Source organism: Strix uralensis, chromosome 10 (assembly GCF_047716275.1).
Source record: "Strix uralensis isolate ZFMK-TIS-50842 chromosome 10, bStrUra1, whole genome shotgun sequence".
Taxonomy (NCBI): Eukaryota; Metazoa; Chordata; class Aves; order Strigiformes; family Strigidae; genus Strix; species Strix uralensis.
Window position 1 is genome coordinate 17,751,221 of NC_133981.1, and position 24,902 is coordinate 17,776,122.

At 49.5% G+C, this 24,902-nt stretch overlaps 1 protein-coding gene across 13 annotated transcripts in view; it reads left to right on the plus strand.

Annotated features, from left to right (window-relative positions):
- The window catches only part of POC1A (POC1 centriolar protein A), a 93,528-nt gene that overhangs the window by 5,320 nt on the left and 63,306 nt on the right, over positions 1–24,902 (plus strand). For 8 of the 13 annotated variants that reach the window (XM_074879466.1, XM_074879461.1, XM_074879475.1 and 5 more), the window contains 4 exons: positions 15,654–15,711; positions 16,238–16,336; positions 17,566–17,710; positions 23,906–23,992. The gene's annotated coding sequence lies outside the window, so the exon portion shown is untranslated. Of the gene's footprint in view, positions 1–10,647; positions 10,824–15,248; positions 15,351–15,653; positions 15,712–16,237; positions 16,337–17,565; positions 17,711–23,905; positions 23,993–24,902 lie in introns of all 13 variants that reach the window. The other 5 variants (XM_074879468.1, XM_074879465.1, XM_074879472.1 and 2 more) reach the window with 5 other exon arrangements.

The window sequence follows — 24,902 nt, forward strand, 5'->3', positions numbered from 1 at the left end:
TTGAATTTAAACGCTCCAGGCCCAGAGAGACGCTCAAGTCATGTTTATATAGTAAAGCATCTTTGCTACACCAGGTAGCTGTAGTGAGCTCATATCTGCATTAGTGTGGATATTGGCAGGAATGTGGAAGTCAGAGCAGAGGCAGGATTGTAAAAGTCCCTGAAAACAAGAAATTGACCCACAGCAGTGAAAAATGCTGTGCTGGAGCCTATGGGCTGTCTCTCTCAAAGCAATATCAATGTTAGGACTTTTCTGTCAAGCAGAAGATTGATAGAAGTCAAGGACATACCTTGTTCTCTCCCTCTTGCCCTGTAAAAATGTACTTGTTTTGGCTGGGAGTTAATTTTCTTCATAACAGCTTGTATGGGACTATGTTTTGGAACTGTGATGAAAATAGTGTTGATAACACAGGGATGTTTTAGTCATTGCTGAACAGCGCTTGCATGGCGTCAAGGGCTTTTCTATTTCTCACACTGCCCTGCCAGCAAGTAGGCTGGGGGTGCACGAGGTGGAGAGGACGACCCCAACAAACCAAAGGAATATTCCGCACCGTATGACATCAAACTCAGCAATAAAACTGGGGGAGTGGAGGTTGGCTGGGGCTGCCTTTGCTCAGGGACTGGCTGAGCATCAGTCAGTTGGTGGTGAGCAATTGTTTTCTTTTTCATCACTTGTTTTTCTTGGTTTTGGTGGGTTTTTTCCTCTGTTGTTGTTTTCCTCTTTTTTAATTATAAGCTGTCTTTATCTCAACCTACAAGTTTTCTCACTTTTACCCTTCTGATTCCCTCCCCCATCCTACTGGGGGGCAGTGAGCGAGTGGCTGTGTGGGGATTAGCTGCCTTCTGGGGTTAAACCACGACAAAAAAATCATCTCTCTGACTTGTATATCTGTCCCATGGGCCTGCCAAGGCAGTAGCATATTCAAGTGCCCTCGGTCCTCCCCAGTCACCCCAGACTCACTTTGACACGGTAAGTTAAATCCTTTGTATAAACTGATGTAGTGTTGTTTGTCAAAATGGAGATTCCCTGACTAGCCAGGTTTTTAATCAGTGCTATTTCCTGCAGAGGTACATGCTACCTTTCTTTTCCTAGGCGTAATAATACAAATAAGATTGCCTTTTCAGCCTGGAAATAAGGATAAAGGCATCCTAGTCCTAATAGTCTCTGATCTCTTTTGGGAGGGTGAAAATGATGGGATTTCAAAAGGCTGTGACCTTAAAAAGTCTATTGTAGGTACAGTACACCTACAAGCAAGGCTAGTTGTTGTGGTTTGTTTCAGCAAAGGCTTAATCTTCTCTTATGCATCTGGTGTTTTCATTTCTTCTGCAAGGATCAATATTTGAGTGAAGCAAGGAGAAGGAGAAGCATTTCAGAATGAAATATCTGGTGATGACATGAGAAGGTGGGGGAAAATCCCCCTCCTGACTTAGACCCAAGCTGGGAATTGCTGTGTGGGTGTTATCCCATGAGCGAGTACCCAGTGAGGCAACAGAACTCTTCTGTTATCTGGGTGGCTTTTCTTCTTATCCAGCTATTCCATAGCATTAGATGCTGCTGGTCTTGAGACAGTCTTAAGAGCTGTCTTGGAGAAAGCAAGCAATAAACAGAGGGAAGTGTAAAGCAGTTTTGATCTTTTATTGTTTCCGTCAATGGTAAGGGAAGCTTTATAGTTAAAGAATTAGTCGTTATAGTTAAAATTAGTTGTTGTTAATATTACTTGGTATAGTTGTACAGTCAGTTAGAGTTAGCTCCTTGAAAGAAACAGTCCAAAGGGTTGAGAGGGAAGTGGCCAGGCAGTAGAGCAGAAGGATGTCTCACATCTAAAATGGAGATGTTCCAGACATTAAAATAGCATGGAAGTGTGTGGTAACAGGGGGTATGAAACATCATGGGGCCAAACTCACTCGTGAGTGGGAGGAGAGTCAGTGTAACACCACAACCTGTGTGCCACAGCAGAAAGCTGGAAGGATGAGCTACGGCCTTCTTGGTGTCCAGCTCCTTCCTGTGCAAATCTTTCCATCTCCCACTGTATGTGTTGGTGGATTCTGCCCATGTGGTTTGCTGTGCTGTTTTGCAATAGCTCTTGTTGCTTAACCTTTGACGTGCAAGATACATTATTCCTCCTTGTGCTCTAAAGATTATAGATAGAGGGTGGTGATAAGGTATTAAAATGAGACAAGTGTCAGCAATAGGGAAGAAGGGGCTAGTGCTGAAATATTAGGGGAGGAAATCAGCACATCATATCTCCAAAGCTGAACTTGGGAGCTGCAGACCAGAGAAACTCTGTGACATATTAAGGTTATTGCAGTATACGAGGCTTCCATTCCTTGTTTGCCTACTGAACTCTTCAAAAAGCTGGCAGGTGCTCTGTTTGCGCTGTCTTTCAAACAGCTGAAGTCACGCAAAGCTCTGGGCTCTACTTCCAAGGCTCCTGGGCCATGCTGCCTGCCAAGCAGCACAGGCGGTACCAGGAGGAGTACAAGTGAGGACCAGCCAGGACCGCTGGGATGGGAGGTTTCTTGGGGTACTGTGACCCTGCTGGCAGCCTTTTCTGCATGTAGTTTATTTGACCTGATGGTTCTGCAGCTGCTTTGAACACCATCCCAGCTGAGATCTCTGGAGCTAGAGGACTCAAAGGAGCGAGTTGTCTCTGGCTTGGTGTGCTGAGCAAGCCTAGCCTTGTCAGGTGTTGGCTTGGGGCCGTGGTAATGGTTGGAAAATGTGTTGCTCTTGTACCTCCAGGAGACGTGGTAAAGAACCTGGAGTCCCTTAAAGTCTTCTTTTCAGGAATCCCTCCACTTAATCAGGTGAGATGCACGTGCTTTCTCTTGGAAATGCATTGTCCCAGCCCTGGGCAAAGAAGACAAAAGCTGATTCCAGAAAATGTCCTAGAAAGAGATGGAAGTGCAAACATTGTATAACAAAAAAGTTGAAAGAGATCAGCTGAGAAATTAAAACTGAAATGGCAAAAATATAAACCCAATGTTAAATCATTCTCTTCACTTACATACCTGGTTTCTCATGTTGAATTGATTGTAAGAGCAAACCAAGGGAGAGCAGAGGGTTATTGCTGGTTTAGCATTAGTGATGGATCCTGTGATTGACTTGTGTGCTGTGGTTTTATGTAGAGCTCTGCTAATCTTAAGGAGCTTTTGTATACATTAGAAAATCTGGTGTCTTCAGACTTGCAAGTTGCAGCACTTTGCCCAAAAATTGCCGCAGCAATCACACAAGCTCCTAGGTGAACTAGTGTAGTGGTGATGGTTTGGGGTTTTTTTAAGTGCTTCCAATGTTGATTTTTAAAGACCTCTAGTCCTGACAAGTCTCTGCTTCAAAGTTTAACTTGAAAAAGCAATTCAGAATTCATGTTCTCAAAAAGCTGTATCTTGTTTCATGTGAAATTTGATAATGTGTTAATCAAACTATAAATTCAGTGTTAAGATAGGAGACCTCCCCTGAGACACCCCCCTCTTAGCACTGATAAGGGATGATTGATCACATAAGGAGAAAGCCATGTGAGAGTGTGGTGTGGAGGGGTGGTGGCTCTACGTGGAGAAGTAATTTGGGGTGAAGAGTGAGTGATTCTCTCCAGCCATCAGCACCATCGAACTTTCAGATTAATTCCACTGCACAAGGCTATTGCTGGGATGCTCGAGTTTAAGCAGTGGCTGAACTGTTTCCCCAAAAGCCCTAATGACAGTTTTGTATTTCTGTTCTTTGGCACTTTGAAGTCTGCAAATACAGCACAGCTGGCATGTATTATTTCAGTGTTTAAGAAGTAGAGAGGTGGTTGGGTTGCCTCGCAACGTTTTTCCCCAGCCCATTCACTACTTAAAGGTCAATTCTTCTGCCTCTGATGGGGTGTGCTGAGCAATCTGTGTGTCTGGGTGGGTGTGAAATAGGCTTTTTGCCAAGCTGCTTTTTGTGAGGCAACCATGTCTTGGAAGAAGCAGTTTTGGGGAGAGATGTCATGCTGGGCAATGCATGCTTCCTAGGCCAGGCTCTAAGATATGAAGCAGACATTCATCCTGTCCAACCTGCAGCAGGAGTGAGACCCTGTAGTGGAGGGTGGGGTACCTGGGAGGGGGCAGCCACCACTTCAGCCACAAAACAGGAGCCAACAACTGTAAGGTGTGCAAACCCTCTGGATCCTTGTGCTATCTAGTACTGAAATCCAGAAGGATCTTCGGGGCTTGTGTAGCGCCTGGTCTTGCACTTTGCATGGAGGAGGGAGAGAGGAGGCTGGTGCTTGGCACAGCACACAAGTGTGCTGCTCTTCTGTGGGTGAGTGAAGGGGGCAGGCCCAGGATTCCCTTGTGAGCCTTTGGGACCATGGATTGCTCCACACTACCTGTGCTCTCTGTTCTACTGTCTCAGAAAGGTGGTAACCTTTCCTGTATTTGCTTCAACTTGGTTCCCCAAACTGTGTGTCTCCTCCACAGCAAAAACCCTGTCAAGATATATTTACCATGAAGTACAATGAGATTTTGAGCAAGTAATTGAGATTTAAAGCTCCAATTACAAAAGCAAATAAACTAGAGCTGCTTCCTAAGCTTGTGTTTTAATTGGAAGAAATGATTTCAGTACATCCTTCCCAAAGTCCTTGCACTGTCTCTTGGGCTTGATAGCCAGTGACCTAGTTTTCATGGAGCGATCTCACAGCAGTGCAGTCCCTCGCCCAGCTGCACTTGGGTGAGGGAGAACAGTGCCTGTGTATGGTGATGGTGCGTATGCCTGGAGTTTGATTGCTCTGCTATTCAAGGTTTCCTTGGGTAGAAGTACTGTTTTATGTTTACTTGGCAGCTCTTCTCCTTGCTACTTGTTCTGGTTTAATTGTATGGAGTCGTGTCTGTTCCCTGGTGTGCTGTCAGTTGTGCATGTTGCTGAACACAATGCCTTTGGGGGTGGTAGTGAGCACAAGTGACACCTTAATAAGGGTCCCTGGAGACATGGTTTTAGTACTAAGCTGCCCCCATCTCCCAACTGTTGTCAGTTTAAGGCTTATTAGTCACACATCCCTCCTTTGAAAGAACTATTTTTAATGCTCCTGCTCTGTGCTGAGTCCTCAGAAGCTGTGTTAGGTTTTGCCATCTTTGCTGATGGTGGCTGCTTTTTAATTGCTCAGGTGGCAGAAGCAGGGCTTGAAAACCCAATCAACATTATCTCAGCTTATCTTCCTGTCACCAGTGGATTTATGCAGATCAAGGCACTCGCAGGGATCATGTGTAGATGCAAACCACAGCTCACTGTAGAGGCGAGGGCAGATCGCATGCACCCAGACTGTTCTCCCAGGTGTCAGCCATCCGTGCCCTTGCCCTCAGCTGGTCTCTGCCTCCCCGCTGCCAGATGGGCTCTCCGCTGTCATGGTCAGGAACAGGTCTGTCTGCCAAGTGAACAACCTGGTCCTGCCGGCACGTGACCCCTCCTAACTTCAGCTGCAGTGTCAAGGCCCTTTTCTCCACCGGCCTTGATGTCCCTTTGCAGCACCCAGTCTCAGGGCTGTGGCTGCAAGCCCAGCATGTTAATTTAACCCTCTGTGCAAGCTGAGGCAGTGCACGTGGAGAAGCTGGTATTTCTCAGCTTCTCCCAGAGGAGTCAGGAGAAGAAGCGACTCAGAATAGCACACCCCAGCACAGAGGGATGTGGGGGAGAAGAGCAGGGTTGTGGATGAAGCACAGTGCAGGGAGCCAGGGCTCAGCTGTCCAGCAGGATTTGGTATGGTTCCTCTGCTGGAGCCCCATGTCTGCCTGCCCCGGGCTGGTTTTGATCCCACCTCTCTCCTGTTTCATGGTTTATGTCAGCGTGGTTTGGGAAGTGGCTAGTGAACAGGCTCTGGGCTGCCATCGCTTCCTCGGAGGAGATGGGGAGAGCCTGGTGCATCTGCTGGCTGAAAGCTTGGCAGAGAGCAGGCTGGGTAAAGCTGCTGCTGCTGCCAAACGGGATTCTGTCCCCAAACCTCTGGGGGCTAGGCGGGGGTCTGGCATTACTCCTGGCCTGCTTCTGGGCTTAATGAGCTACCTTATCTGTTCCCCACCACAGATGGGGTCTCTTCAGGATTAATTAAGGATCATAACTGTGACCTAGTTACCAGACTTGCACTATTGTTACTGGAGCTCTCTGAGCCATCAGGCTGTTTGAGAGAGCTTCTTACCCTTGCCTGCTCTGGTTACTCGCTCCATATATCCTTCTGGGACTGACTCTGAGCCCCAGGCAGGATCACGTTACATTCATTTCTCTAATAGATTCTTGCCTTACCCTTGGGTAGGTAGCTAGCTGCTTCCTGCTTGCAGTGCACCAGACGCTGGGGGGATTAGGTATGCTGGCCTACATCTTTTGCAGTGTTGTCTCCCATTTGGGAGGGGGAGGCTGAAGATGGGGAGAGATCAGTGGCAAGATGAGAGAGGATGGTGCTGGAGACAACATCTCGAGACAGTCCAGTTCCATGCTGCCATGCCTTAAACCAACTGATGCTGAACGGATATCCCAGGGTCTCTCTTGGCTACTCAAAGCCTTATTTCCAGTTTGTACTTTATTGTAGCAAGCCTTCAGGAATGCTCCCCATAAAGGAGCAGAAATGACTAGAGCTTGGGAAGTAAACTGAGTTCAAGCTCTTCTAACCCTGCTTCTTGCCTGCCAAATTTTCAGGCAGGGCACTGTTCCAGCTGGGAGCGACTCAGTCTCGTATTCCTGTTGTCTGCAGACCTGCTACAACCAGATCCTTCCTTTGGCTGGGGTGGGGTTGCACCACAGACATGGTGGGGACTTGTCCCGTTCACATCTTTCTGCTGTCTCCTTTCTTCCCTTTGCTGCTTGTTTGATGAGAGCTCGCCTTGCCTGGCGGGTTGAATCTCACGCAGCTGGGCCATGGCACAGGCTCACAGCCTTCTGCACAGGGGCTGCACATGGCATGTTTACTGTTCATGTGAGGAGGGTTTGTGTTCCCGAAGCTCCCCTCGGTCCCACATGGAGCTGGTCCTTAATTAGCCTGATGTTCTGCTCAGGGTCTGATCAGGTCCCCAGTGGGATCCCAGCAGCTCCTGCTGATTTCAGGCAGGAAGAGCATGAAGGAGGCTGTTGAGTGGGACCCCTGGGAAACAGCGCTTCACTTTGTCCTCAGAAGCACGCACAGCGGGGGAACTGATTGGCTTTTCTCCTCTGCCTCAGAAAACATCTCTCATGTTCCAGTGACCTGCTTATTATGTAGGTCATCGTCGACTAGAAGGAAAAAACAATTTCAAAAGTAGGAGAAATCTAGTAGGGCTCCTCCACTGAGCAGCTCTTTCTGGAAAAGCAGGGAAAGTTGCCCTGGGGGAGGTGGCAGGCAGTGGGGCCTGTTTCTCTTCTACCCACCCTGGGCAGAGCAGTCAAACAGGAGAAGCTCTGCAGCTGGAGGGATGTGCAGTACCCTGAAAGCAAGCAGATCCAGCATGCCCTGTGATGGGCGAACGGTGCGTTAAGGTAGACCATAGGAACTTGACTTGAGTGGTCAGGGATAGTTTGTCCTTTAATGACTTTCTTGGGCTTGGTTTTGATAATTAGGACGTTTTTCTGCTGGTCTTACCTTGGTCATATGTCTGCACAGCGGAGACCTGTGCCATGTGTGTTGGAGGAGCAGTCCCTGCTGGGAGACTGTCCTGCCAGGGGTAAAAAGGGGACACAGAACAAGCAAATGCCTCTTGATGCCAAAAGTAAAACTGGGACCTGAACCAAAATTCATCTCGGTGTCATGCTAGGGCCATTACCCTGGGCTGATCCACTTCGCTTGTAACAGAGCTGACACCTTGTGATACCCACTGAGAAATGAGAAAGTCCTTAGCATAAACTCCTGACTGTAACCTAAGCGAGGGACAAACTGCTCTGTGAACAGGCTCTGTCTGACTTCTCTCACACTTGCCTCGGATGCAGTAACTCTTAATACCCCACACTACCCTCTTCTCTCCCAAATCCCCTAAATATCAGCTGGGCTGGAGACAGCCTGTGCCTGGGCTACTTCCCGCTTGGGGAAGTGTGTGTTTGATGGTCAGCCAGTGGGCAGGTAGAGAGCTGCAGCCTTTCCCTAGTGGGAGCATGAAGGTGGCTCCCCTCTCTACCTGCTCACTGAGGGATTTCTCTTTTTCTTCTGAATGTGTAGAAATGTGATGATTTTGAGACAACCAGGTTTGATAGGAGAAGCTGAAATCACTCACAGGCTTCACTAGTAATCAAGGTGAGACAATGAGATGTTACCTTAGGAAAGGAGATTTCAGTATGCTGCGTTCTTGGCAACAAAGAGTTGTATGGGGAGGTGGGTTGTGCAGCGAGCAGAGGGCTCTGCCCCACTCTGCCTTGCTGTTGCTGGGTCCCCATCATGGCCATGACACTGCTCGATGCAGCAGGGCTGGCTGAGCAGCCCCTGGCTGGGCGCTTCTGCTGTTGCTGCATTCCCTGCTAAGCCCGAGTGGAGTCTCTCCAGTTGCAGGAGGTGCCGGGCACAGACTCTTGTGCTTGAAGGTGTGACTGATCTTTTCCCAGAACACAGGTTCTTGCAGAGCTGCTTGTTTTGTTTTAGATGTGCTCACTTCCTGCAGCCTTTGCTCTTTATGTCAGCATCTGGTGTTCTGTCTAGATAAAGCACATACATCTGTCTGTGTCTGGACTGTCCTCCCTCTTCAGCATCTTGATCCTGGTGTTTTCTATTTAATATATAAAGATCTCTCTGTGGATCCCAGTTCTGCTGTCTACCCCAAGGGTAGGCAGTCCTCCTTGTCTCATTACACCATAGTAGTCTAGAGAGAAGGCAATGTAGTAAGCAATACAGCAATGAAATTTTGAACAGAATGACATTTTTTCCCCTACAGTAAAAAGACGTCTCCCATGCTTTGTGCACCCACATGGAGCAGAGCATTTAGAAAGCAGGCATGTAGCTTAGCTGGAGGCACTGCCATGTGATCTGCTAGTGTACTGCGGACAGCTTGGAAGTCTTACTCAAGATGTAGGATTAGGGTAAATTCCTAGCACAAGATAGTCTGAGTTAGACAGGGGACAGGTGCCCTGAGGCTGGGATTGTCACTTGGCTTGGTGGGTCCTTACACAGAGGCTGCTGTGTGCTGCAGACAGCAGAGTGCTAGAGATGTCATGTGCCCATGGTGAGAATGTTGAGGATAGCCTGCTATCTGTGCTTGAAGGAAGTGTTTGATTAGGAGCTGTCTCATAAACGTGTGGTTATGGAATGAGTGGCTCCTTCAGTACGTATGAGCCGTCTCCATATATGTGCCAACTGCATCTGTCCTGGGCAGGCATGCGGCTGGTCTAAAGGAGAGCAGATAAGCTTTCCTCATCACAAGCTTTCCTCATTAAGCTTTTCCTAAATTTCTCCTTGCATGGAGCAATTCTCCAACAATGTTAAACACAGCAGCAGGGGTGAGTCAAGCAGATCTTGTCAAGGCTGCCCTATTTTTTTTTCCTTTTGGTTTTATTATAAACTGAATCCACTGTGTCACAGGGCACAGTGCTGTTCCCAGCCGGACTGATGACAGCCAATAGCTGCCCAGGCATGGTATGTATTGTGTGGTAGCTGGGGAGAACCTCCTGTTCCCAGCATCTCCAGCCTGTCTGGGGCTTGTTGCCATGAAATTGTGGAACTTAACTGAAGGATGATTGGCCTGTGAAAAAATAATTTTAACCACTGATTAACTGAGTTTACTTATGCATGTCTCATTGTCTTCAGAAGTTGATGAGGCCATAAATTTAGCAAGACAGAGTGTCTAACTCAAGTTCTTAAATGGGAAGCAAGGTGACCTGGTGTAATAAGCAGTGATACCTTCCCGAGGGAGTAATGGGTGTTATGGTCCAGATGTAAACCTGTCCCGAGGCATTGGAGGGCATGTTGAGACCTATGCAGGCGGGCTGGGGTTCTTGCACCTCTTTGGGAAGTGTCTGGTGTTGCTCTGGATAAGAGATGAGGTTAGGCAGCCCTTGGACTTGACTTCTTGAGATGGAGGTGTTGGCAACACTCTGCCTAGCCAGCTTTCTGTTGCAAGAGCATGTCTCTCATTTGCTCAACTTTGCTTAGCTCATCTCAAGATAAGTCTTGATATTGTTTAACGCAGGTTTTCAGCCAAACCACGGGACAACAGTTTAACGGTTACTGTAGCTTCAGATGTTGCCGAACTATTGTGGGTAGTGGAAGAGCTGTACTGGAACATGGAGGGTTTTTAAACACCAGCCTGGGTCTTGAATAATAATTAGGGCTGCTAACGAGTAGCTGTCCCACCAGTTACTTGTCTTGCAAGCTTCAATTGTCCTGTGAATAAAACAATTTTTATTTGAATTAATCTCAAAGTAGAGGGTGCTTGAAGGAGTAAAACACCTTGGCTGTTCGTGCTGCAGTGAGCTCACTGCAACCTGGGGTTGCTTTTTTCTGCATGGCACCCACCCTCCAGGCCTCAGGTCCTGGCCTCCACCTCTGGGGGGGTGCAGTGGCCCCAGCCCAGCCCTGGGCTGCCCAGGGTGGGGGAGCAGTACAGCTGGGCCCTGCCGGGCAGGAGGGGAGGGACGTGGAGATGACTGTATGCCTCTGGATGTGTGTCGAGGTAGGTGAGAAGGTGGGTGAGGTCACTGGAGGCTCAAACTGATGGTCTTAGCATGGCTCTGCTCTTCCTTCTGCAGCCTGCAAGCAGATCCTAGCAGCCTCTGTGCCTGTTCCTGCGCTGCCCTCTTGTTCACTGGTATTTTCAGACACTGCTGAGTAAAGCAGGCAGGATACCCTCCCAAGCAAGCCTTCATCAAGAAGAATGAGATGGCTTAATTACAACCAGACAAAGCCTTAAGGATCACAGCCTCCAGTAAGCCACAGACGCCTCTGGTTGCTCAGCCCAGTGTGGCCACTGCAGCTTGGAGTGGGACCACGCAGGGAACTGGCTTTACAGCTCTCTTGTGCTGGGTGAGATCATGTTGGGGGGGACAAGAAAATAGACCAGTGTCCCAGCATGAATCAGCCATCCATTTATATACAGCTACTGCTTCTCCAGTGGTACCAGGCAGTCCTGCAGGGTGATGGGCTGCAGGGATAAAGGACTGACTCTCCTCTTGTGACAGGAGGGTTTATGCTGGGTGGTTGTGGCTGCCTACTGTTTGTGAGAGAAGAACAAGACCCCAGATTTGAGCTATAGAGCTTCCCTACTGTCTGGGCATTCAGGCCTGAAGATCTGGTAGCTAGATCGTGACTGTTCAAGCTTTTTGGTTTGGAGGTTCAGGCTTTATCTCTGTGAATTGAAGAGATGAGGCTACAAACAAGCATTTTCTGATTTGATGCCTTTTCAGATTTGCTATTGCAGTTCTCTTGTGTTTTTAAAGGATTTTTGCTAGATTACTATATGATTCACTGTAGGCTTCCTTTTCCATCTGTTTTAAGCTGAACTTCATGATGGCACATGGTTGTGCTGTGGTGGTGCTGACTGCCTGCCAGCAGCTTTGAACGTGGTGGCCATGCTTCAGCTCAGTGAAAAGCTCAAAGAACAGTAAAGCTTTTAAAGGTCCCTAAGGGATCTCTGAAACCACATAACTTACAATACACTGACCATGAAAGACACTGGCAGACTGAAACCACAGTAGCCATGAGGAAAAGAAACCCCAAACATGCAGAAACTAATTATTCAAATACAAAATCCATGAGGGACCAGGTTTCCTTAGGTCTGCTGTTGATGGAGCTCCTTTCATGGCAGAGGAAACAAAGTTGCTCACAAATTAGAAACCAAGTGATTGAAAAAATTTCTGCATTGCCTGCAACTATTTTCTAGTAGAGTAAGGCAGAGAAAGAATCACAGAATCATCTAGGTTGGAAAGGACCTTGAAGATCATCTAGTCCAACCGTTAACCTAGCACTGACAGATCCCAACTACACCAGATCCCTCAGCGCTATGTGGACTCTACTCTTAAACACCTCCAGGGATGGGGACTCCACCACCTCCCTGGGCAGCCCATTCCAATGCCTAACTACCTGTTCTGTGACGAAATACTTCCTAATATCTAGCCTAAACCTTCCCTGGCACAATTTGAGGCCATTACGTCTAGTCCTATCGCTTATTACTTGGTTAAAGAGGCTCATCCCCAGCTCTCTGCACCCTCCTTTCAGGTAGTTGTAGAGGGCGATGAGGTCTCCCCTCAGCCTCCTCTTCTCCGGACTAAACAACCCCAGTTCCCTCAGCCGCTCCTCATAAGACCTGTGCTCCAGACCCTGCACCAGCTTCGTTGCCCTTCTCTGGACACGCTCGAGTCATTCAATGTCCTTTTTGTAGTGAGGGGCCCAAAACTGAACACAGTAATCGAGGTGCGGCCTCACCAGTGCAGAGTAGAGGGGTAAGATCACTTCCCTGTCCCCGCTGGCCATGCTATTTCTGACGCAAGCCAGGGTGCCATTGGCCTTCTTGGCCACCTGGGCACACTGCTGGCTCATGTTCAGCCGGCTGTCAGTCAACACCCCCAGGTCCCTCTCTGACTGGCAGCTCTCCAGCCACTCCTCCCCAGCCTGTAGCGCTGCTGGGGGTTGTTGTGGCCCAAGTGCAGCACCCGGCATTTGGCCTTATTGAAACTCCTCCAGTTGGCCTCAGCCCATCGCTCCAGCCTGTCCAGGTCTCTCTGCAGAGCCTCCCTACCCTCGAGCAGATCAACACTCCCACCCAACTTGGTGTCATCTGCAAACTTACTGAGGGTGCACTCGATCCCCTCGTCTAGGTCATCAATAAAGATGTTAAACAGGAGTGGCCCCAAAACCAAGCCCTGGGGGACACCACTCGTGACCGGCTGCCAACCAGATTTAACTCCATTCACCACAACTCTTTGGGCCCGGCCATCCAGCCAGTCTTTACCCAGCGAAGCGTGTGTCCATCCAAGCCACGAGCAGACGGTTTCACCAGGAGAATGCTGTGGAAAACAGTGTCAAAGGCCTTACTAAAGGCTAAATGTGAATTTCTATCTAGTATCTGCTGTGCCCCATGCTAATTCAGTGTGGCTATTGGAGGGTGGGACGGCGCACACAGCGCTGCAGGGAAGAGGTGCTTTTGGGTGAGGATATAGTGTGAACGTCCACCTCTGTGGGATACCCTGCCAGGCCAGGGCTGCTGTTGCCCGTGAGACTGAATGCCCCTGAGCTGCTGGAGCTGAATGTGTGCTGCTGTGGGACTCTGCCTGAGGCAAGGTGCTACTCGGGGCAAGCATGGGCAGTAAGATTTGGCCTCACATCCAGGGTTACTTCCACTCTGGAGTTACCCCGCCGTACTCAGTCCCACTACGTAGGGTGGTATCTTTGGACAAATGAGAAGGTGATGACTTAGCCTGCGTTATAACCCCTGCCCTGGGTTTCTCCAAACCTATCAGTTATGAGTCACTGTTTATTTACAAAATGCACGCAAATGGTATCAATACAGAGTAATTGTATTACAGACACTGGTGTTTGGACATCAGGCTGTGTTTGCAGAGCAGACACGGAGTAGTTGCACAATCTGTGTGAGTAGTCACCCACTCCTAAGAAAACCAGTCGGATATCTCAGTTTGTCTACATGACCTATTGCTTTAGCCCAATGATTTAACTCTCTGTGGTTGCTTTTGCTACGTAAGGGGTTTGATTTTCCTCCTCCTCTACTGCATAAAAGCATTAGGTCAAGCTGTAAGAGCATCACATCTGCACATCTGGATTTTACTTGGGAAGGGGAGGGGTTGTATAAAAGATATGTTTAACTTAAAACAATTTAATGAATTTACTAGTGATTTTAATGCTAAAGCCTCTTCTCCATGGTCTAAGCCCGGAGGAACCACTGTGAGTGCTAACGTCACGAGCCGAGCAGCAATGACAGCTCATCTCAGGGGCAGTGTTTGGGGCTGTACCACACTGAACAAGGACATTCACCTGTGTAAGAACTTATGGTGTGGTTGGCACCTTTAGCTTATAATCATGTCATCTGGAGGTGAGATGGGGGTACGTCTTTATAGCAGCAAGGAATTGTTCCCGTAACTGTGCAAGAAACATGTATAAAGCAGTTGCAGTAAAATCATACTTTCGCTGCTTGGTTGAAGTTGTAAGAACGAGGCAGCCCACTCCAGAGGTGTGGCAGAAAATCTGCTCTAGCATAGTCCTGAGCTAAGATAACAGACAACAGGTAGTTGTTGGGCTAGCACAAGAGAGTTGGGAGTCTTTGTTTATAATTAATGTAAATAAGCCATTATGGAAGATTCTCATACTCCTCTTCTTTGGGTCATTTTTATCCATGACACCAGTGATTGCAACATCAGCGTGACTAATTCCATGCATGGGATTTATCTAAGACGTCTGTTTCATCCGAGGTTAGACTGTTTGTTTGCACAGTGTGTTGTAATACTTCACAAACAAGAAGCAGAGCAGCCCTGTGCAGAGGTGTCTGCCCTCTCTGGAGATGGTGGCCCATCCTCTGCTCAGGTTCACAAGAGACAGCAGGAAGAACTAAATGCATGAGACACTTTGAGAAACAAGCCTGTAAAATCCCACACCACCAGGCGAGGAGGCTTTGTTTTGCGCAAACAAAACTGAGCCTCGAATACTTGAGTCTTGGCTGACTGTATGTGACAAGCAAGTCAGACTAAACGTCCATCCAGCTAGCAGCAGACACTAAGGGAAGATGCTGGTATGCACTAAGCTCCCGGCAGTCCCCTGAGCCAGAGGATACATCCCAGGACATCAAAGTTCTGGTGAACCCATTCTGCATTGATCTGTCTAACCCTTTTATGAACTTGATTGGTTTAGATCCAGAACTTGGCAATGAGTTAGGCAGTTGTGTATCATTTGGAAATGAACTTCCTTCAAAGACATTAGTATTGTGTGTTTGATGTCAGCTGCACTTTCTTGCCCTCTAAACTCTAGGGTAGCATATCACGCTGTCGTAAAACTTGCTGGTCTTTACAGCTCACAGTTTGAAAGGCGTAAGATTTCATTTTGGCTAAGTATACTGTAATGTCAACAGCTTGCATTTCTGACATCTTTTGTCATGGTGTAAGTATTTATGGCAACTATGTTACGCTGGAGGGGTTTTTCCCTGAAGGTCAGGACAGTTGCAGATGAAATAGCCTATCCCTCCCTGTGCCAGTCCCTTACTGTACCTCTGCAATTTCCAATAAACGTTTGCTGATAGAAAAGTTACCCTTGGAGTAATTTGACAGAACAAAATGCTACCAACCCAAATTGTTCAAGAAATTGACTTAACAAGTTGGGTCTTTCTGCTCTGCCTTTGTGGTGCACCTAGGTTTGCGATGAGGGCATTCTGCATAACTGGGAAAACAAAACACTGGATGCACTTAGCATGAAGTTCTCCTACCCCCTGAAATCAGGCACCACCTCTCTTCAGGTGAATACAAAATACTGAAAGATGAATAATAGAAGTAACAGGAGTTGGAAACAACTGGCCTGGCACCTCTGCTCTAATTATAACAGTGTTCAGCCACTGCCCACACTTGGCAGAGATACTGTCTTCTGTGAACGAAGCACCCAGCTTGAACCAGTGCTTGGCCGTTCTCCAGCGCCTGGTTTATGTGGCACTTCTCTGGGCAGGCAGTGCCTTTCTCATGCTGGTTCTCCAGGGAAGTCCCTCACACAGGGCAAGTTTCAGTAGACCACTTCCTCATTCTGCTCTCTGCTTCTATTTGCACAGGTTAAAAGTTACCACAAGCTTGAAAACTGGGCAGTAGCCACGCGGCTCTTGAACTGGTGTAAGTATGAATGCAGCTATGGTGGAGGCTGTGGAGCCTGCCCACATCACCTGAGGGTCTGGTCCTTCTGTGCAGTGCTGGTTATTCAAAAAACCAAGCAACCCCTGAGGAGCAGTTGAGTGTGATATTCCCCCTGTTCTCTTGGCTGCTTGAAGCACCCTGAAGCCCAGAAGGTATTTTCCATTCAGCTGCAGTGGCAGGCTGTGTAGATAAATATATACATATTCAGCAGGCTGAGCAGGTCTGGACTTTGTCTGTTCTGCCTCCCCTTCCCAGATGCTTCCTTCTGTGCCTCAGTAAAGCAGGATATGGTGTCACTTTTGGTTTTGTCTTTGTAAGAATAAACAAAACAGAAGGCCGAAAGCCAGCTACTTAAAACACATTCCACTGCTGTGACTGGGAAAAAAATCTCTACTTCAGATACAGATATCCACTGTTTGCACTGCTCATCCTCCTGGCAGGGGTTATGCGCTTTGTCTGCCTCACTTGGTTTGAGCCTAACCTTTCTGATCTTTCTATTTTTGAGATGCCTGATATGCTGTCCCTTCCTCCTATGGATCTCGGGTTCCAGCTGCTTCCCAAATCTCCAGGCATTGATAAAAAAGATCTCATACAATGGGTCAAGGTACTGTGATAGACAAGAATGCTCTTGGTCTTGATAGGGCTTGGTTTATCTATCAGGTGCATTGCGAACCTGGCATTGAGCTGAAAGACAGAGGTGTGTGTCTGTTCTCCAAGATGAAGTAAACCTGACCAGGCAATGCAGGGGCTGGGTGACTGTCATGGTTAGGGCCCAGTTGGCAACTAAACACCATGCGGTCACTCGCTCACTCCTCCCCCCTGAGTGGGATGGGGAAGAGAAAATACAACAAAAGGCTCCTGGATCGAGAGGAGGACGGGGAGGGCTCACTAACCAGTTATGGTCATGGGCAAAAGATAAGAGTCAACTTGTTCAAAAATCATCAATTTAATTTGAACACCACTACCACTGCTAATTTACCAATTAAATCAGAGTAGGACAGTGAAAGATAGAACCACATCTTAAAAACACCTTCCCACCACCTCTCCCTTCTTCCCATGCTCAGCTTTGCTCCCAAGGAGTCCTCCCCCGTGCTCCAGAGTGGGGTCCCTCTCACAGGAGACAGTCCTCCACAAACTTCCCTGACATGAGTCCTTCCTGCAGGCTGCAGCTCTCCATGAACTGCTCCAGCGTGGGTCCTTTCCACAGGGTGCAGTCCTTCAGGACCAGACTGCTCCAGTGCGGCTTCCCCCAGAGTCCCGGCCTTCTTTGGGCGCAGCCGCCTGCTCTGGTGTGGGGTCCTCCACGGGCTGCAGGTCGGCATCTGCTCCACCAGTGACCTCCATGGGCTGTGGGGGGACAGCCTGCCTGCTCACGACGGGCTGCAGGGGGGTCTCTGCTGTGGCACAGCTCCCCCACTCCTTCTTCACTGACCTTGGTGGCTGCAGAGGTGTTTCTGCTCTGCTCTGTCTTGCTCAGCAGGTTCTTCCCCTCTTCAATATGTTGTTCACAGAGGTGTTACCACCATCACTGATTGGCTCAGCTCTGACCTGGAGCCAGGGAAGCTTCTAGAAGCTTCTCACAGGAGCCACCTCTGTAGCCCCTGCCCTGCTCCCAGCACCCCACCACACACAGGCCCAGCACAGTGACTTGTGGTGGGAAATAAATTCTTCTGGGAAGGCCTGAGGTGCTGCAGGGGACAGTGGCTTCTCCTACACCTCAGGATGACTCAGAGCAGAACATCCCAAACTCCCTGCAGCTGCAGTGCCTCTTTTTTTGACTTGTCTGTCTTCCTGTAACAACCAGCTGCTTTCTTCCCCTTTTTGCTTTCACAGGAGAAAATGGAACGAGTCACTTCCTGGAGGCAGAGATGGGAGAGGTGGCTGCGATCGCTGGGTCCTGGCTCCCCACCCCAAAGGGTTTGCCCTGCTGCCAGCAACTGCACATTGCTTGCTGTTCCTTGGCTTGTGTGAACACGTGGTAAGCTTCACCCTTGGAGCAAGCCTAAACTGCTGCAAATTTTCTGGAGATAAAGTGAAAGCCAAAAACTGAATATGCACACTTTTTGAGGATCAGAACGTGATAGGAACTGGCTTGTTGGCTGAAACTGTGTTTCAGGTGGGGGATTCATGTCCATTTGCAAAAGTCTGAAGCTAGATCGTGAAATACACTCTTCTCCTCCCTTTTCCCAGCCCTTCATGCAGTATTAAAGCTCTAGAACAGTGTGTTGAAGGACTCATGCTTAGACAGAACCCATTCTGTAGAGGAAATACTGTACAGTAATGTTTGTGCTGCTCCCTTGTCCTGCTGCTGGCGAATCTCCCTCTGTTGACAAGCTCTTCATTCATTGGCATGATAGTGGCAAGCCTGCTTCTAGCACCGTTTCCAAACTTAGCCAATGCTTAGAACAGATTGTAAAAGAACAGGAACCTGGGACTGCCAACAGGGCGAGCTCAGGGGTTGTCTGGGCTCTCAGCTGTCTGTTGGGTCTCTGTCACCTCAGAAATAGCCTCCCCTGTTAGAGAGCTCGCCAAACACTGCAGCCAACCTGCCCCAAACCAGGCTGCGAGAGAGAAGCAGGAGCTCAGATACCGGCTGCCCCAGGCAGGTCCTTTGCATTGATCCTGCTGGCATGAAGACGGTTTATGCCACACAACGGCTTGCTGCAATGTGTTTTAACAAGGGAAACCCTTTGCCCCTGCTTGGCAGAAGTATTCATAGCACCTCGGAAAGGTTAGTTTGCTACCAGGGAGCTTTTCCAGCTGCAGGACGGATCTCAGGGCATCTGAGGAGTCCTTGTTCACAGACCCTTAAAGGCTGGCCTGAAGGTGCTTTATCAGTATCGTGGCAGTGCCTGGAGCTTTGGGTCAGTAGAGCTTATGTGGACACATAAAGCAGGCTCAGGAAAAACTGCTGCCAGCTCTTCAGATCCAGAGAGGGCAAATTTCTTACTGCGCCCCCTTCCCTTTCTGGTCAAATACAAGAAACAAAAGGCAAAACGCCTTCCTCCCAGTTAAACTCCTGCAGGGCTAGAGAAGCCAACGGATGAAGGGCGCAATGCAGCCAGTGCTGTGGAGGGAGCGCACTAAAAGGTTGGAGCACATCATGGCTCCATGTGCTTGGAGCCATGGGCTCTCCCACCCCCGCCGTGCCCCCGGGCACCGTGGCGGGGCTGGTCCCCTGGGCTGGCCACTCTCCCTGCTGCAACCCCGGGCTGGCGCTGCCCGTGCTGGCAGCAGCCCTGGCCATGGCCCTGCCACCGCCACCCACTGCCAGAGCTCAACAGCCCCGCGTTGTCCCGCCCGCACCTGCACCTCCGAGGCTGCGGGGGACGGGGCTGGACCCAGCGCGGCACATGGCAGAGAGAGCAGAGACAGTCGCTCCGGAGGGAGTAGAGCCCAACAGCCCTGGAAATAAATAGGGTCCAATAGAGTTAGTAAGAAATAGAGTCTAACAGAGTTACGAATACATAAAGTCTAACGGATTTTGTAATAAATAGAGCCTAATAGAGTTAGTAATAAACAGAGCCTAGCAGAGTAGGAAACAAACTGTTTGAACAGTAAACCTGTCCCAGTTGTCCTGTCCTGTCTGGACAGTGGAAAACACTGTTCTTACACAGTTGTGTGGCTTTAATATTCCCACCTGTCCTTTAGTGGTCTCAGCAAGACAGACATCCCAGCACAACCATGCGCCAATGTCATGGTAGTGCCAAGAGGTCCAGCAAAGGCTGAGCTCCTGTTGGCACTGCACGGAAGAGCAGCCAGGCGCCTCTTTCTGAGGGTGAGATGTCAGAAGGGGAAATGATCCGTGCAAGGAAGCAACTGGTTTGACTGGTGGGCAGTGGGCTGCACCGCCTCTCCAGTTCTGTCTGCCTTGAAATGGCTTGGAAATACAAAGGACCGCTGTCCCCCCACGCAGTTAAATTCACTGCTGAAGGGTCTGGCTTTAGGAACTCTACAAGCTGTGCAGAGAGGAGAAGGAGGCTGCGGGGGAGATGGTTAAGAAGATGCTGTGGAGTTAATGCTGGTTTGAACGCTGCAAACAGATGCACGTAAAGGCAGCAAATGCAACAGATACTTGGTTTTGTCCTGTGGTCTGTCCTGGTCATGTTGAGCTGCGTTTCCTCTCCGCAGCATGCAGGAATGGTGTGGAAAGGAGCGCAGAGGGCCGCCCTGGGTCTTCAGGAGGTGCAAGGCCACTGGGAGCACAGAGCTTTAGAAGGACCAGAGGGCTGTGTGCTTGCCTGTGCTGACCCAACTCAGTGCTGTCAACAGGGGTTTCTCTAGAAAGGTCAATGTCCTCCTGCCCACGCTGTGCTCAGCATGCCGGAGTGTGGGTCCTTTTGGCTTTTCCATGTAATACTCTGCGTGGAAGCTTGATACCCTTTAGCAGGGGCAGACTGATACCCTCCTCTAATCTGCAGAGTGAGGCCACAGACTTTGGATATTTTGGGACAAAGACTTTCAACAAGATTATAGGCTTAAAACTTAAAGCCAAATGTGATCCAGCCTAGTGATCAATGTTGATTGGAAAGCAGGCTAATAGCGGGAGGTGAAGAGCTTGAAGCACGCTCCTCTGGCACTGTTCAGGCTGACAATACCTTGCTGGTTTATGAGGTGGGTGGTGTTGGATGGTGCAGCATTACCTGTGCGGGCCAGACCCGCCCCAGCACCAAGGTCTGTGCAGCAATGCCCCTGCTGCGTGCGGACGCTGGGCACATGCCCCGTGACCAGGGAACTCCATGTCCCAAAGGTCTCAGCTCCACTCCTGTGAACTCAGCTAGCATTCTCCTACTGCCAGTCTCGGTGGACTTTGGATTCTGGGTTGATGCAATGGTGAGTTCAGCGAAGTCTGAACTCCGCTCACCCCTGCAGGCAATAGCAGAGAAAGTTCAGGGACTGAAAGCAGCCACCTGCCCTGGGGCAGCAAGATCAGCAGAGCTGGGACCACCTGCATCGGCAGATATTTTAAAGGTGGGTTTGATCTACATTTGTGTAACAGATTTGAAGGTCTGACAGTGGCTTAAGACACTAGAACCAATGTAAGTGGTCAGAGACAACTTTGTAGATGCCCAGAAAGCTGCTGATGGGATTCCAGCTGGATCCAGCTCGCCAGCATTTCTCACTCCTGAATCTTTCTCCTCCTTTAGGCTAGTTCTGGAAATTGTATGTATGTATGAGCTCCCCTCCCTCCACCTCTCTTGGGTGGCTGAAGAACTGTACAGCTTCACACAGGGAGTAGCAGTGTACTCCTCTGGTGCTCCTGGATGTGTCCTGGTGTCAGTATGTCTCTGTCCCCTTGTCACCCTTCCCCTCATGACTTCAGCTATACGGATGAGCGGTGAAAATAGTACAAATCACCTGCAAAGACAAGGCAGCAAATAAAATACAGTACTGCGATTAACAGGGCACTTTCTGGCTCTCTGCCTAGCAGATGTTTCGGATCTGAGACAGACAAATTTTCTTTTAGTGGCCCAAGCAGCTCCAGAGTCCGGGCTCTGCCGACTGTTTGCTTTACAACAGCAAAGCACCCCTGCATGCCGAGTGCTGAGGAGGGGTGACAGGCTCCCCCAGCCCTGTCAGCCTTTTCCAGTTGTTGCTATAATCAGCTCAGCCTTCCTCCCTCTTTTCAAGGCTCTGATAACAAGCACCTAGGACAGCCAGGTGACCTTTGGCTGAACTTCCTCTTTAAACTACCATGGCTTTTGCTTCATTGCCTAGTTGTTACGCAGCAGTAAAGATCCCTTCGATAGCAGCAGAGTCTGCTCCCCTCCCCTTTCCCCTTTTACTTACACAGGATCAAAGCTCACTGAATTTGCTTAAACACATTGCATTTAGGTCAGTGAGAGATTTACTTGAGGAAAAGGGGGTTTTGTCTTGTCTTTTTCTTAACTCCGTAATAGAGGAAAATAAGCCACAAAGGCAGGTGGGAGAAAAAACTGTGGGCTATGAATAAATGGGTTTGGCACACATGGGAGGATGAAGTCATTAATAAGAGAGAAAATCCATGATGTGGCAGCAAGCTACATCTTCAGCCAGTGTAAAGCAGCATCTCCCCGTGGAAGCAATGGGACCACGTCATTGTCATCAGCTGAGCTCCTTGGTGGACCTGGTCCCCTCTGCAGTGCCTAAACTGTCTGCAGCTGCCTCCTTCCACAGCAGCAAGGGAAGTAGGGACGGCAAGTCTCTGGACTACATTGATCTTCTTCACCTGCACTGGTGAAGATATGGGCAGTGGGACTGAGCGCACCCTCAGCAAGTTCACCAACGACACCAAGCTGTGTGGTGCAGGCGACACGCTGGAGGGAAGGGATGTGCCATCCAGAGGGACCTGGACAGGCTGGAGAGGGGGGCCTGTGCAAACCTCATGGAGTTCAACAAGGCCAAGTGCAAGGTCCTGCACATGGGTCAGGGCAATCCCAAGCACAAATCCAGGCTGGGTGAGGAGTGGATTGAGAGCAGCCCTGAGGAGAAGGACTTGGTGGTATTAGTGGACAGAAAACTGACTGTGAGCCAGCAATGTGTGCTCACAGCCCAGAAAGCCAACTGTGTCCTGGGCTGCATGAAGAGAAGTGTGGCCAGCAGGTCGAGGGAGGGGATCCTCCCCCTCTACTCCACTCTCTTGAGACCCCCCCTGCAGTGCTGTGTCCAGATCTGGGGCACCCAACATAAGAAGGACACGGATCTGCTCAAGCAGGTCCAGAGGAGGCCACGAAGATGCTCAGCAGGCTGGAGCACCTCCCCTGTGAGGACAGGCTGAGAGAGTTGGGGTTGTTCAGCCTGGAGAAGAGAAAGCTCCAGGGAGAGCCTTCCAGTAATTAAAGGGGCTACAGGAAAGGGGGGAGGGACTCTTTATCAGGTGGTATAGGGATAGGATGAGGGGTAACAGTTTTAAACTGAAAGAGGGTAGATTTAGATTAGATAGAAGGAAGAAATTCTTTACTGTGAGGGTGGTGAGGCCCTGGCACAGGTTGCCCAGAGGAGCTGTGGCTGCCCCGACCCTTTCAAGGCCAGGTTGGACAGGGCTTTGGGCAACCTGGTCTAGTGGAAGGTGTCCCTGCCCAGGGCAGGGGGGTGGGACTAGATGAGGTTGAAGGTCTCTTCCAACCCCAACCATTCTGTGATTCTATGAATTTTTGTCTCCTTGTAGCTGTCTGCTTAGGCTGCCTACAGCCCTGCTGTGCTCTCTGGATGCAAAGTAGCAATAACAGGGTGGCTGTTCCATCCCAGCCGGTTGGGTTGACATATGCCAAAGCATGGCAGGGGTGGTGGCTCATGGGCCCTGCCTCCGTCTCTAGGGCGTCCTGGGATGGGACACAAAAGAGCTGTTGAAAACCCATGCTGGGATCATGGTGGTAATGGACACAGGATGAGCTTGTTCTGAGAGTGCTGCTGGCGACTGGGAGACCTGGGTGTGGTTGCTGGTTCCATCTTGGCTTGTGCGCATTGCCTTGACCAACTCCACATCTCTTGGTGCTTCTTCCCACCACTGGTCTTGTTGAGAACCTCAGCTTTTCCAGGGAAACAGTCTCACCATGGCTTTTGGAAGCCTAGCACGCTGTCCCCCAGTTGCCATATTCTTAAAACTGCGGAAGTATGTACAGCGACTGGTGTGCTCAGCAGTTTAAATATTAATAGGACACATGAGAACTGGGGTTTGCAATACAGAAGTAGTAAACATTCAGTTTAGTAGCTAAACTTAGACCCACTCACTCTAGCGAGAAGTTGAGGGCTTTCTGAATTGGGCTTGAAGTCAAAGGTTAGCTGTAATTTCACGCAAGAATGACCCACCTGAATTCTGGGTGGGTGCGATGTTGCGCGGTAACTTTGCTGCCCGTGGCTGTGTGCTGCCTTGCAGCGTGCAGGGACCGCAGCCCTGGCAGGGCTGGCAGTGCAAGGCTCTGTCGTTATGTCAGAGGTGGCAGATCCTGGGGCTTCTGGTCTCTTCCTGATCCATGGTCATACAAATAACCCCAGGGAAGGACTTGCCGAGAGTTACTATGGAATGTCTAGGCTGCAAGGTGGGAAGTGGTATTTGAAAGAGGCTAGCTCAACACTTCTTTCACCCAGAGTTATGGTGGTCTTAACAAAGAAGCTGGCTAGCTCGGCATGATTCATCTTTAATGAAATCATATTGCACTTCATCCAATTTTCCTTCTTATTTCTGTATCTTTAGAAAACTGAAGGCTGGACGAGGCCTCAGCCTGCCCTCACGTGGTCATCTGAAGAAAAGCAGGAATCAGAGAATCACAGAATCATTCAGGTTGGAAAAGACCCTTGGGATCATCAAGTCCAACCATCAGCCCTACTCTACAAAGTTCTCCCCTACACCATATCCCCCAGCATCTCATCTAAACGACCCTTAAACACATCCAGGGATGGTGACTCCACCACCTCCCTGGGCAGCCTATTCCACTGTCTGACCACTCTTTCTGTGAAACTTTTTTTCCTAATGTCCAGTCTGAACCTCCCCTGTTGCAGTTTAAAGCCATTCCCTCTTGTTCTGTCACTAATCACCTGTGAGAAGAGACCAGCACCAACCTCTCTACAACGTCCTTTCAGGTAGCTGTAGAGAGTGATGAGGTCTCCCTTCAGCCTTCTCCTCCTCAAACTGAACAGTCCCAGCTCCTTCAATCACTCCTCATAGGATTTATTCTCCAGGCCCTTCCCCAGCTTCGTTGCCCTCCTCTGCACCTGCTCCAGCACCTCAATATCTCTCTTGTATTGAGGTGCCCAAAACTGGACACAGTACTGAAGGTGTGGCCTCACCAGTGCAGAGTACAGGGGGACTATCACCTCCCTACTTCTGCTGGTCACACTATTTCTAATACAAGCCAGGATGCCGTTGGCTTTCTTGGCCACCTGGACACACTGCTGGCTCATGTTCAGCTGCTTGTCAATTAGAATCCCCAGATCAATTAGATCCCCCAGGAGTCACTTTCCCGGCTGTGTTTCTTCGGCCGGTGGTGACACCGGGGTGCTGGCTGTGGCGGGGTGACAGGTCCTTCTCCCTGGCTGGGGCTTTGGGAGGGGGCTGGCTCCCAGGGCCACGGTTTCTGAGGGATGGGAAAATCCAATGCTGCCCAAAGCCAGAGCAGGTAATTCCACAAAGATGTTCAGATGCTGGGACAGAGCCTGGCCGGCCCTGCCCTGGCTGAGCTGGGCTATCTCAA